A 14,568-nucleotide genomic window follows, 5' to 3' on the forward strand; every position below is an offset into this window, starting at 1 on the left:
CTCTTTCCTCTCTGTTGTTTAACTTAACCATAGAACCTCTGGCATGCTATATTAGGCAACACTGCAAAGGACTAGACCTATTTGGACACCAACAGCATCTATCCTTATACGCAGATGACCTGTTGCTATTCGTGGGTAATCCCAATGTCAAACTACAAATACTCTTAGAAATAATTAGCAGTTTCGGCACCTTTTCGGACTATATTTTCGGAAATTAATATTGACAAATCGGAAGTTACCTGGTTGCAGAACTCACAAAATACCACATTGCTAGATACGGGACTCAAAATCACTTATGGTTTGTTTAAATATCTAGGTATACAAATACATGTGAACCCCAACAAACTATATAATCTCAATCGTAGTGGAACTGTTACGAATATAAAACGTATACGCTCGGGTTGGGTGAAATTACCCCTTTCACTCTTGGTTAGGGTTCACTTCTTTAAGATGGTGGCTTTGCCCAAGCTCCTTTACAGATGTTGCCACTTCTTCTTACTCGGCAAGATGCCAATTCACTACAAGTCTCTCTTGGACAGTTCATATGGAGGGGGAAAAAAAAACATAGGATAGGAAAAATGTACTTATCAATGCCAGTGTGTAAGGGTGGGCTTCGCCTCCCTAACATCTCATGGTATAATTGGGCCACACTGACAAAATTAGCATTAGACTGGCTAGTAGGAAACAATCATTTTACTGTTCCTGTTCTGGAAGCCTGCATCACTAAACCAATACACCTAGCATTTCTACCTCATGCAGACATTACTTCATTACCTACATATATACAAAACCATATCTTGTCCAAAGACTCTCTAAGGGCCTGGGCCAAGATAAGTAGACTGTGGGGGCTGCAGAAATCAGTAAGCAAATACCTACCAATCCAAGGCAACTTACAATTTTTACCTGGATACACAACAGAAGTATTTAGACTATAGCAACAGAGACAACTCACCAAACTTAACCAACTCTTTAACTCTAGAAATCACATCCTTTCAGGAACTGCAAAACCTGTATGGTCTCTCGAACACCCATAGATTTGCATACTTTCAGTGTAGACACTATATAAATAAGCTGATAGCCTGATGTTCAAGGAACCCACTAACCTTGATAAGCTATGTACATTAGCAAAGCTTGGATCTTATAAAATTTCAAATACATATGACCTTATTCTCCAACACTTTGAGGATTCTGCTGTCATCAATATCAGCAGTGCTGCATTTACTTTATTTAGTGAAACCGGAGCACATAGAGTCTCAATGTAAATAAGTACATGTTGGATTAATAAAGCAACTTGTTACAATTAAGAGGTATTGTGATACAATCCTGACCTATGATATATTAAAAGCTCTATTCTCTAATCTAAGCATTAATCACTGAAAAATCTAATATTAAGCTATGAAATAGCGCAAATTAGAGATACTTAAAATACATCAGTTTCTAACTTGATAAGAAGTTAAAAAATATGCTGCTCTGAATAAAGTGCACAAACACCACATAAAGCGCATACCTAAGTATAAGGGTATAGACAATACCATTCACTTTGATAACCACAAAAGTTATAACAACATTCAAAGTCACTATAAGGCTATCCTTTGTTGAAGACTAATACATCAGAACTGTAGGTGGTAATACACAGGAATACCAAACCTGCTAAAAAATATATTTAGTTGAAACATTTAACTTTCTGACAAGCCAAATATAAGGCTACAAATTGTACCAGAGCAAACAATTACAACCAACTAAATATCCCATATAAACCTATAGCTCTCATAGTTATATCCAACTGGTAAATTCACAAACCATGAATATGGATGTAAAGGAGATGTGTTTTTAACTCTATGTGAGAACAGCAAAACATAAAAATATTGCTGTCTTTTTAATTATAATTAATAAAAGGTATATTTTATAATTCAACTTTAATCTCACACGTGTGTTACAGTGTATAGAAGCATACCCTTTCTGACATAACTCACATTCGTGTGTCTTATGTCTTTTGAGTAATTTGTATTTTATGCTTAAGCACTGCTCCTATAGAGTACCCATGTATTAAGACATATCTTTTTTGACAAGCTATCTAAGGAGAAAATAAATTCCTAAAGAAAGATAAATTATATTTTCTGTCTTTGTTCCTAAACCCTCTGATAACTTACAATTTTTACCTGGATACACAACAGAAGTATTTAGACTATAGCAACAGAGACAACTCACCAAACTTAACCAACTCTTTAACTCTAGAAATCACATCCTTTCAGGAACTGCAAAACCTGTATGGTCTCTCGAACACACATAGATTTGCATACTTTCAGTGTAGACACTATATAAATAAGCTGATAGCCTGATGTTCAAGGAACCCAATAACCTTGATAAGCTATGTACATTAGGAAGGCAGGGATCTTATAAAATTTCAAATACATATGAGCTTATTCTCCAACACTTTGAGGAGTCTGCTGTGCAGAAAATTTTATCAAAGTGGCTGGACCATAGAGACTTATCGGTAGATATCGATCTTATCAGTGCTAGTTTTAAAAAGGTACACACAGTTGCAATTTCTGCAAAATTAAGAGAATCCCATAAGACATTCTTACAACAAGCCTATATCACTCCTGGTCTTCGCTCTAAATTGGTACCAGGGGCTAAAAACACTTGTACTAAATGCAGCTTTAATTCTCCGGATTGGACCCATTTGTTATGGGACTGTCCCAAATTGAAAAAATTCTGGCATAGAATCTTATTGGCTGACAAAATTAACAAAAGAGCAGGTGTGCCTGTCAGCGCACCATGTGATATTCTTAGTAACAGGGCATTTAAATATGACTTCTTCATAACTACAGTCCTTATGTTGGCAAAACAACTAATCTTTGCAGGATGGGCAAATAATAAAACACCCCCTTTTCAAAAATTAATTTGAAATGTACACATCCAGATGTTAGTTGAGCAAGCAGATACAAAGGGGGACCCGGAAAAGAGAATCCAAATATTTCTTTATAAATGGGATGCTTATCTATTATATTTACCAGCCATTGTTAGGGATAGAGACATCTACCCATTTAGGAATAGTCTTTATATACTAAACGAGAATCTTAAAAGGCAACTGGTGTCTCTCTGATTGCCAGAGTTAACTATGCCCCATTGTAAAACAATTATAATATGGGTTGGGTTTCTATCCCCTCCCCCCCCACCCCGTCTTTTTTTTCATTGGCACTGGTCTGTGGAGGCACTTTGGTTAAGTGTTAAATTTTTGTTTAAGGTTTTTGTTCTAGTATTTATTTTTTTTATTATTTTTTTTTTGTCTTCCTTTGTTTAATACTGTTAGCATTTAACATAAAAAACTGGAAAATGGATCCTAACCCTTACATGACCAACTTTTGAACCAACTGTATCTCTATTGGATTGCATCTATTGTAATGCCAACTATGTGGAAATAACAAAGCACTTGTATTTTTCTACTCTAATTTGTTGTGTATGTACTGGATCTTTATTACTATAAATGAAGTTATTAAAAAAAATATGTTCTTAAAAAGGGACATTAAAGACTAAATAAATGTTAAGCATAGTATTCAGGTTATTCCCTGCCACATGTGAAATCTAGCCATCGCTGCATTCCAGTGATAATGTGTTCACACATGTGCAGCAACTTTCCTTTAGATACCTGCGGTGAAACCTAGGTTCTAAAATGGCAGAACCCATAAAAAGGAGATGCATGAAATGTATTTAGCGTTTAATGTTTGTTTCATCTGACATAATACTTTGAAACACATGCAAGGCTACAGCTGTTTTTTCAGTCTTGTAATAAAAATGTAGTCTTATCTACTCTACAAGGAAACTGCTCAGGCACTTGTTAATTTGTAAAAAAAAAATCAAACTAATGAAGCTGTTGGCATTTTGTGTTGAAAACTAAATTACTTTTTCTTTCTAATGTGACCACGGATTATCATCAATTACTGTTGGGAATATCACTCCTGGCCAGCAGGAGGCGGCAAAGAGCACCACAGCAAAGCTGATAAATATCACTTCCTACCCACAATCCTCCAGTCATTTTCTTTGCCTATCGTGCAAGGAATAGGTGAAGTAATTAGGTGTCTAATATAGGATTCTTCTATCAAGATTTTTTTGTTTTGAGGCCAGGATTGCTCTGAGCTTCCATCATGGTCTGGGTCTAGCCGTACTCCACGTTAGTCTCTTCAGTAGGGCAGTGGTGGCTTTAAAGCACAGGTAGGAACTTGCTAGGTAGACCTTGCTGCGTTTTCCTAACATGTTGCTGCCCTGGTATAGAAAGCCTGAGTAAGTTTACGCTGTCTTTCTTTGTTTCACAGGTCTTTGTGAGGAGCGGCATCCTCTCATGCCGGGTGATCTGTCCTCCTGCCGGACAGCTGGATATACAGGCAAGTGCCTTTTGGTCTTCTGGGTGGAGGCTGGCACTGAAGGGGTTAAGAGTCCTCTGTATTTTATATAGGACTCTGCATCCTGGCTCAAATTGAATCACAGATTTTGTATGAAGTAATGTTAGGGACTGCATCTTGTTAAACAGCCTCTCAGACCTTTCATTCTCATCGGACATGTGAACAGCAGAGTGTTTCCCCTACATTAATAGTTACTTGGACGCTTTAGTTATGTGAGGAGATGTCAGGGAGAATTTTGGTAGCTTATATTTTTTTTTTTTGCTACCGTTACTTATCTAACTGTAGGACTATCGGCAGAATGAAGTGCAATATTTAGTGCGCGCTTCATTTCTTTGCGAAGAGGTGCCATTTTGTGGCTTCTTCGTAATAGTCTCCTTTTTGTCCTCGGACATGGTGACAGATGGGTGCTCATTATCCATCCGGTTCAGGTCCCCTAATTAAAGGTCGCTGTTCAGTGATATCTGCAGACCGGGAGGGCAGTTTTCAGGGCTGACAACAATGTGCCTGGTATTTCAGTTAATGATTCTTTTTCAAGGGCTACGGTTTGAAACATTACTCCCTTATATTAAAATTGTTCTTTAAATAAATATATAATTTTAATCCTCTATAAGATGACAAGAGTGTATGTGTATCTTATCTCTTTCTGCTATTGAATTTTTACTAACTTTCAAGATTTAAATTGACAGTGCAAATCATAATAGAAGGGTCTATATACAGTATTATGATATGGTAACGTTTTTATGTGGAACCGTTGACTGTATTCCTTCGGGGTGCTGTTTATTTTGCACTGGAAAGTTTTACATATGTTTATTGCCTCTGGAGTTTAGTGGTAATAATCTGAGTATGGTATTTTGACCCAGTACTGATTAGGGTCCATATAGTGACTTGGGGATATTTTGCTTAATTTTGGAACAGTGGCTTGTTCCTGTATACATGTTTCTGTTTTCCTTTGGGATTCGTAATAGTTTATTTAACTTTTTGGTTACTTTTGGAGAATTAAAGTAATTTTTTTTTTTTTCTCAGCCATTATGTCTCCCAGGATGAGGCTGTTTAGGCAATGCCACAGCTCTCACCTAATTGTCCCATGCCTCTATGGCGTCACATGCAGTTCCCTGTGGTTCCTCAATCTCCTGGAGGAGTGTATTTGCTTACAGACATGTGGTTCAGGTATCTTTTGGGTATCTGCAACTTTGTCAGTTTTTCCTTACATACAGGGAAAATGCAAGATGACATTTATATTTTCAGATAGTAAGGTTTCTGCTCTGTTGCTCAGATCGCCCCTTCTCCTAGGCTGGTGAGGAGGATCCGCTGGTGGTTCCTGATGGTGAATCTCAGATTCGGACAGTAAAATTCCTTCATCTGATGCTGGAGTGGACTACTTCAGATATACGCTTGCACACCTTGTGTATTGTTAAAGGAGGTTTTAGCTGCCTGGACGACACCGATACTCCTGTCGTTGTCAACCCTTGGAGGTTTTGTAACTTTATTAGTCTCTATGTTTTTCCTTTCTAAGGGTAAGTGTTTCTTGACGTGCTATGGAAATTCCACCGGTCCCATCCTTTAAAGGATTTTTCGTTGGCTGTCTCCATTTAAATGCATGGTGCATTTCGTAGAAGCTTTTCTTCTGGGGCCAGAGAGCCTTGACCCTTATGGAGGGTAGCTAGCTCTTTACGGGGTTTAATTGTTCTTTTAGAGCAATGCTTTGTCATTCTAGACTTGCTGGGCTAGCCTGCTGAGACTGTTGTGTCCTAGTAGTTAGCAAGCTTGAAGGCTCATAGTTTAGAGCTCGATCTTAGTCAGGGGCCTTTGTGTCCTCCTCTCATTACTTTTTCAGAACTGCATGTCTTTTAAAGCATTGTGGCTGATCTCTTGGTCAGCAGAGAAACCTACCTGTGGCTTTGGTCCAGCGTAGGTTTATAGCTCTACATTTGCAGCTTCAAATATTTTAGATTTGCTCCAATTCCTCGCTTCTGTTTTTTTCCTTTCCAGGATGATCAGGTCTGGCAGAATTATCCTTTGACTTCAGGGGGAAAAAATAGGGTTTTCTTTTTCTACCACGTGTCAAGATAGTAAGACTAATAGAAAGTTTTACTTTTCCTTTTTCTGCAAGGTCTGTCAGGTCTTGGTATGCAACTAATTTTAGTTCATTCTAAGATTTCCTTCCATAGGCAGATTTCTCCTTCTAGAGTATCTGCAATCCGTGTTTGATGAGAAGCCTTCCTTGAACTGGGTTCAAGTTCTTCATTTCTGGGAGTGATTGTTTCACTATAGGAGCGAGATCTAGGTATTTCCTCATGCTCTCTCAGGTTTTGACCTTCAAAGTAGTATCCATTCTCCTTTGGTTCAAGAAGGGCCTGTTCATATCGAACATGGACCTGAAGGATGTGTATTTCTCTTACTTGGTGTATTCAGTCCACGGCTTCATCCTTACTTGTGGGATATTCTCAATCCCTACAGGAAGTGGCAAAGAGAGCACACAGCAAAGCTGTACATATAGCTCCCCTCAGGCTCCACCCCCCCAGTCATTCTCTTTGCCGCTCTAACAAGTAGCATCTCCACGGGAGGGTAAAGAGTATGTGGTGTTAGGTTTGTAGTTTTTATTTCTTCAATCAAAAGTTTGTTATTTTAAAATAGTGCCGGTTTGTACTATTTACTCTGAGGCAGAAAGTGATGAAGATTTCTGCTGAGAGGAAAAAGATTTTAGCATGTTGTAACTAAAATCCATGACTGTTCCCACACAGGACTGTTGAGTACAGGAGAACTTCAGTTGGGGGGAACAGTTTGCAGGCTTATACTGCTTAAGGTATGTTCAGTCATTTTTTCTAACAAGACCTGGTAGTGCTAGAAGACTGACAGATATCCCATGAGGGAAGGTAAGCCATTTTCTGAGACACAGTATAAAATGATGGCTTTAGTTAAGGGATTTAATACTGGCAGACACTGTGATGGGCTAAATCGATTACTTTATTAAGGTAATCTCATATTTTTTAAGCGTTTTTAAACGTTGAAAACACTTTTTGGGGACTTTTTTACGCCTGGCATATTATAAGACAGCTAATCTGACTCAGGAAGGCCCCATAACTCTGGAGAAGGAAGGAGGGGGCCTCATTTTCGCGCCTCAATTGCGCAGTTGATTTGCAACACAGCTCCACGCAGCTTCATGTGCAGAGCCTTTAGAGTACAGGAGGACTTCAGGGAGGCTTAATTTACACCTGCAATTAACCCTAAAGGAAGGTTAGCCACAGCAAAGACTGTGGCATAGTACTGTAGTGGGTTAAACCGGGTATTTACTTCATTTTGCTCCGCTTTGGGCATTAAGGGGTTAAACGATTTGAAAACTTGTGTGCAATCATTTCAAGGCATTAGGATCATGTGGTGAAAATTTCATTAAGATCGGATGTTTTTTGATGATTTGGTAAAAAAGTGTGTGCCTTTTTAATATTTAAAGAGACAGTAAAGTTTTTTCAAAAAGTATTTTTTTCAATATTTTAGTGTTGTCTGAGTCTGTCAAACATGTCTGAACCTTCAGATAGACCTTGTTCTTTATGTTCAAAAGCCATGGCAGTACCCCCATTGCATTTATGTTTAAAGTGTGCAAAAACATCTAAGCATTTTAAGGATCATCCAGTGACAATTAAAAATGCTGCCCAAGATGATTCCTTGACTATCCTATGAGGATAGTCCTCCTTCCTCACCCCATGTGTCTACACCAGTTACGCCCGCGCAAGCGATGCCTAGTACCTCTAGCGCATTTACCCCTATTACTTTACAGCAATTAGCAGCAGTAATGGATAATTAACTTGCAGCATTTTTATCCAAACTGCCAGTTTTTCCAAGAAAGCGCAATAGCTCAGTTTTAAATACAGAGGATGAGCAATCTGAAGCTTTGGATAATTTATCTGTAGTACCCTCACAAAACTCAGAGGTAGCAGTGAGGGAAGGGCTGTCTGAGGGAGAAATTTCTGACACAGGAAAAGTTTCTCAGCAGGCAGATTCAGATTCCTTAGCGTTTAAATTTAAGCTGGAACACCTCCGCGTCCTGCTTAAGGAGGTTTTAGCTACGCTGGATGATTGTGACCCCATGGTGGTCCCTGAAAAATTGTGTAAAATGGACAGATATTTAGAGGTCCCTGTATACACTGAGGCATTTCCGATCCCAAAGAGGGTGGCGGATATTGTGACTAGGGAGAGGGAGAGACCTGGTGTACCCTTTGCTCCCCCACCTATCTTTAAGAAAATGTTCCCCATAAACGACCCTAGGCGGGAGGCGTGGCAGACGGTCCCTAAGGTAGAGGGGGCTGTTTTAACACTGGCTAAGCGTACAACTATACCAATAGAGGACAGTTGTGCTTTCAAAGATCCTATGGATAAAAAATTGGAAGGATTGCTGAAGAAAATTTTTGTTCAGCAAGGTTTTTTGCTTCAACCAATTGCCTGCATTATCCCGGTAACTACTGCAGCGGCTTTTTGGTTCGAGGCCCTGGAGGAGTCGCTCCAGAGGGAGACTTCATACGATGAGGTCATGGATAGAATTCACGCTTTAAAGCTGGCAAATTCTTTTATCACTGATGCCGCTTTCCAATTGGCTAAACTAGCGGCGAAAAACTCAGGTTTTGCCATCGTGGCGCTACGAGCGCTTTGGCTCAAATCGTGGTCGGCGGATGTGTCGTCCAAAACAAAACTGTTAAATATTCCCTTCAAGGGGAAAACCCTTTTCGGCCCAGAGCTGAAAGAAATTATTTCAGATATCACTGGAGGCAAGGGCCATGCCCTTCCACAAGATAGGCCGTTTAAGGCCAAAAACAAGGCTAATTTTCGCTCCTTTCGCAACTTCAGGAGCGGACCTGCTGCAACCTCTGCTGCCGCAAAGCAAGATAACGCTTCCCAGCCCAAGGCAACCTGGAGACCCTTGCAGGGCTGGAATAAGGGTAAACAGGCCAAGAAGCCTGCTCCTGCTACCAAGACAGCATGAAGAGGTAGCCCCCGATCTGGAATCGGATCTGGTAGGGGGCAGACTTTCTCTCTTTGCTCAGGCTTGGGCAAGAGATGTTCCGGATCCCTGGGCATTAGAAATAGTTGTTCAGGGGTATCTTCTAGAACTCAAGGACTCTCCCCCAAGGGGAAGGTTCCACATTTCTCGTTTGTCTTCAGACCAAACAAAGAAACAGGCGTTCTTATGCTGTGTAGAAGATCTACTAAAAATGGGAGTGATACACCCAGTTCCAATTGCAGAACAAGGACTGGGCTTTTACTCAAACCTGTTCGTAGTTCCCAAGAAGGAAGGAACTTTCAGGCCAATCCTGGATCTAAAAATTCTAAACAAATTCCTCAGAGTTCCGTCTTTCAAGATGGAAACCATTCGGAGAATCTTGCCGATGAGCCAGGAAGGTCAATATATGACTACCGTGGATCTAAAGGATGCGTACCTACATATACCTATCCACAAAGATCACCATCAGTTCCTAAGGTTCGTCTTTCTGGACAAACATTACCAGTTCATGGCCCTTCCTTTCGGGTTGGCCACAGCTCCCAGAATTTTCACAAAGGTGCTAGGGTCCCTTCTGGCGGTACTAAGACCGCGGGGCATTGCAGTAGCACCTTACCTAGACGACATATTAATACAGGCGTCGTCTTTTCACAGAGCCAAGGCTCATACGGACATCGTTCTGGCCTTTCTAAGGTCTCACGGGTGGAAGGTGAATGTAGAAAAGAGTTCTCTGTCCCCGCTCACAAGTGTTCCCTTTCTGGGAACATTAATAGACTCGGTAGAAATGAAAATCTTTCTGACAGAGGTCAGAAAGTCAAAACTGTTGAATACTTGCCGAGTTCTTCATTCCATTCCTCGGCCTTCCGTGGCTCAGTGCATGGAAGTAATTGGTTTAATGGTTGTGGCGATGGACTTAGTCCCTTTCGCCCGAATCCCTCTCAGACCACTGCAACTGTGCATGCTCAAACAGTGGAATGGAGATTACGCAGATTTATCTCCTCAAATTCAAATGGACCAAAAAACCAGAGACTCTCTTCTCTGGTGGTTGTCTCAAGTTCACCTGTCTCAGGGAATGAGTTTCCGCAGACCGGAGTGGATCATTGTCACGACCGACGCCAGTCTGGTAGGCTGGGGTGCGGTCTGGAACTCCCTGAAGGCTCAGGGACTATGGTCTCGGGAAGAATCTCTTCTCCCGATAAACATTTTGGAGCTGAGAGCGATTTTCAACACGCTCCAGGCGTGGCCTCAACTAGCAGAGGCCAAATTCATCAGATTTCAGTCGGACAACATCACGACTGTAGCGTACATCAATCATCAGGGGGGAACAAAGAGTTCCCTAGCGATGAAGGAAGTATCCAAGATTATCAAATGGGCGGAGGATCACTCCTGCCATCTTTCTGCAATTCACATCCCAGGGGTAGACAACTGGGAGGTGGATTTTCTAAGTCGTCAGACTTTCCATCCGGGGGAGTGGGAACTCCAACCGGAGGTTTTTGCTCAGCTGACCCAGCTTTGGGGCATTCCACAGTTGGATCTGATGGAGTCCCGTCAGAACACCAAACTTCCCCTTTACGGATCCAGATCCAGGGATCCCAAGGCGGCATTGATAGATGCGTTAATAGCGCCTTGGTCATTCAGTCTAGCTTATGTCTTTCCACCGTTTCCTCTTCTCCCTCGGCTAATAGCCAGAATCAAACAGGAGAAGGCTTCGGTAATTCTGATAGCGCCTGCGTGGCCACGCAGGACTTGGTATGCAGACCTAGTGGACATGTCATCGGTCCCACCATGGAAACTGCCATTGAGGCAGGATCTTCTAATCCAAGGTCCTTTCAAGCATCCACATCTAGTTTCTCTGCAACTGACTGCTTGGAGATTGAACGCTTAATCCTAGCTAAGCGGGGGTTCTCTGAATCAGTTATAGATACTCTGATACAGGCCAGAAAGCCTGTCACCAGGAAAATTTACCATAAGATATGGCGGAAATATCTTTGTTGGTGTGAATCCAAGGGTTACTCGTGGAGTAAAGTTAGGATTCCAAGGATATTGTCTTTTCTCCAAGAAAGTTTGGAGAAAGGTCTGTCAGCTAGTTCCTTAAAGGGACAGATATCTGCTCTGTCTATTCTGTTACACAAGCGTCTGGCAGCTGTACCAGACGTTCAAGCGTTTGCACAGGCCTTAGTTAGAATCAAGCCTGTCTTCAGACCTGTGGCTCCTCCATGGAGTCTAAATTTAGTTCTTTCAGTTCTTCAAGGGGTTCCGTTTGAACCTTTGCATTCCATAGATATCAAGTTATTATCTTGGAAAGTTTTTTTTTAGTAGCTATTTCTTCTGATCGAAGAGTTTCAGAATTATCTGCTTTACAGTGTGATTCACCCTATCTGGTGTTCCATGCAGATAAGGTTGTTTTGCGTACTAAACCTGGTTTCCTTCCGAAGGTGGTTTCTAATAAGAATATTAACCAGGAAATTATTGTTCCTTCTCTGTGTCCTAATCCAGTTTCTAAGACGGAACGACTGTTGCACAATCTTGATGTGGTTCGTGCTTTAAAGTTCTATTTAAAAGCAACTAAAGATTTCAGACAAACATCATCCTTGTTTGTTGTGTATTCTGGTAAGAGGAGAGGTCAGAAAGCGACTACTACCTCTCTTTCATTCTGGCTGAAAAGCATCATCCGATTGGCTTATGAGACTGCTGGTAAGCAGCCTCCTGAACGAATTACAGCTCATTCCACCAGAGCTGTGGCTTCCACATGGGCTTTCAAGAATGAGGCTTCTGTTGAACAGATTTGTAAGGCAGCGACTTGGTCTTCACTGCATACATTCGCCAAATTTTACAAATTTGATACTTTTGTTTCTTCGGAGGCTATTTTTGGGAGAAAGTTTTGCAAGCAGTGGTGCCTTCCGTTTAGGTTACCTGACTTGTTCCCTCCCTTCATCCGTGTCCTATTGCTTTGGTATTGGTATCCCACAAGTAAGGATGAAGCCGTGGACTGAATACACCAAGTAAGAGAAAACAGAATTTATGCTTACCTGATAAATTTCTCTCTCTTACAGGTGTATTCAGTCCACGGCCCGCCCTGATATTTAAGTCAGGTTCAAATTTAATTTACAATAACTACAGTCACCACTGCACCCTATGGTTCTCCTTTTTCTACTAACCGTCGGTCGAATGACTGGGGGGGGCGGAGCCTGAGGGGAGCTATATGGACAGCTTTGCTGTGTGCTCTCTTTGCCACTTCCTGTAGGAATTGAGAATATCCCACAAGTAAGGATGAAGCCGTGGACTGAATACACCTGTAAGAGAAAGAAATTTATCAGGTAAGCATAAATTCAGTTTTTTTGTTCCCATGATCGGGATCTTCTCAGGTTTGAGTTTCGTCATCCTAGAAGGACTGTAGGTCTCGGATTATTGCAAGGGGAATTCTGGATCATATATGATTCAGGTATCATCCTTTCTTCAAGTAGACTCTCTTTCAAGAGTTTTTGTTCAGGCTTCTTTCCCATAGTTGGGAAATGTTTCTGGTGGAGAGTTCCTTCGCTCCATCTGCAAGGGTGATTTATTGGGGATCTCTAACAGGGACCAGATAATCATGGATTTTTCTGTTTGTTCTCCCTGCAGTCTTTTGCCCAGCCATCAGCAAGCTCTGGTGGTCTGGTAGATAGTTTAGTCTTTTTGTAACCGGATGGTTGGGGGGGGGGAATTGGACTGATGGTTGCCATGGACATCATTCCTTTTACTAATTTCTCTAAAAAGGGAGAATTCCGGATCCGCCTCAGTGGATAAATCTAGATCAATAGATAAGAGACTTCCTTCAGTACTGGTTTTTCAGGAGTTCCTGCCTCAGAGCATGTGCTGCTGAAGACATTACTAAGTAATGTGGAAGCAGGCGCCTTCCTTCTGGACTGGGATCCAGTCTGGGACTTGCTTTTTGCACGGGGATTATTAATCTCGGAAGTGTCTGCGTTCCTCTTTTACAGTTGAGGGCGAGTTACATTGTTTTGTTGGCTTGACCTCAGTCGTCATTAATTTGGCAATTTTTCCTCTATGACTTTCATCATCTACCAGGGTGGAACTCGAAGTTCCTTAATCTTGTAGGAGGTGATTTGATTTTTTTCAGTGGGCGGCAGTTCTCTTTTGCTGTCCTTTTCCTCCTTTTAGGAGTGAACAATTGGACTTATGAACAGACAGTCCCCCCCAGGGATTGGGCTCTCCTTCCGGAGGTGTTTTCTAGGTAAACCCCAAAATAGGTGGTTCTGGAGTTGGCTTCTGAGGGCGTTTTCGACAGAACGCCTAGCTTTATTGAGGGTAGGTTCATGGTCTAGGTGATCCAAAGACCGCCTTGATAAATGTTTGGGCATTTTTTATTTTTTTTCTTGGGAATCAGTCTTACATAGCTATTTCCTCCGTTTTCTCTTCTTTCTCGAGTCATTCGTATCAAAGGAGAGTGAGTCAGTGATTCTAATAGCCTCTGCATGTTTGCAGGATCTGGTGCGCAGACCTAGTGGAATGGTCGCCTCTGCCTCCTGGGAGACTGCCTCTGAGGAAGGACCTTCTGAATCAGGGTCCCTTCCTTCATTTATTTTTGTTTTCTCTAAAGCTGACTGCTTGGAGTTTTATCGCTTAGTTGGTCTAAGCGTGGTTTTTATGACTCAGTCTTTTAGACCATGTTTCTGGTTTGCATACCAGTTACTAGAAGGATTTACCATAAGATATTGCGTAAATGCCTTATTGGCGTGAATCCAAGGGTTCTCTTGGAGTAGGGTCAGGATCCTAGGAATTTGTCTTTTCTTCAGGAAGGCCTGGAGAAGGGGTTTATGGTCAGTACCCTCAGGGGTCAGTTTTCTGCTCAAGCGTCTGGGGACGTGCCAGATGTCCAAATCCTTTTGTCAGGCCATGGTCAGAATCAAGCTGGTGTTTTAATCAGTTGATCCACCTTGGGGTCTTACCCTTGTTCTTAGAGTTTTTGCAACAGGCTCCATTTGAGCCTATGCATTCTTTAAAAATTAAGATGTTATCTTGAAAGGTTTTGTTTCTTGTCGCCCTTTCTTCTGCTAGCGGAGTTTCTGAACTCTCGACGTTGCAGTATGATTTCTTTTATCTTTCATTCTGATAAGGTAGTTCTGCGTACTAATCCTTCTTCTTATAAGGAGCGTTTGTCTGCCAACCTAGATGTGGTGCGTG

The 14,568-nt window shown here is 41.4% G+C and overlaps 1 protein-coding gene across 1 annotated transcript in view; it reads right to left on the reverse strand.

Moving 5' to 3' along the window:
• EIF2B1 (eukaryotic translation initiation factor 2B subunit alpha) overlaps window positions 1–14,568 on the reverse strand; it is a 71,357-nt gene that overhangs the window by 24,893 nt on the left and 31,896 nt on the right. The gene's annotated exons all lie outside the window — the stretch shown is intronic.

The sequence above is a fragment of the Bombina bombina genome, chromosome 2, assembly GCF_027579735.1.
Source record: "Bombina bombina isolate aBomBom1 chromosome 2, aBomBom1.pri, whole genome shotgun sequence".
NCBI classification, from domain to species: Eukaryota; Metazoa; Chordata; class Amphibia; order Anura; family Bombinatoridae; genus Bombina; species Bombina bombina.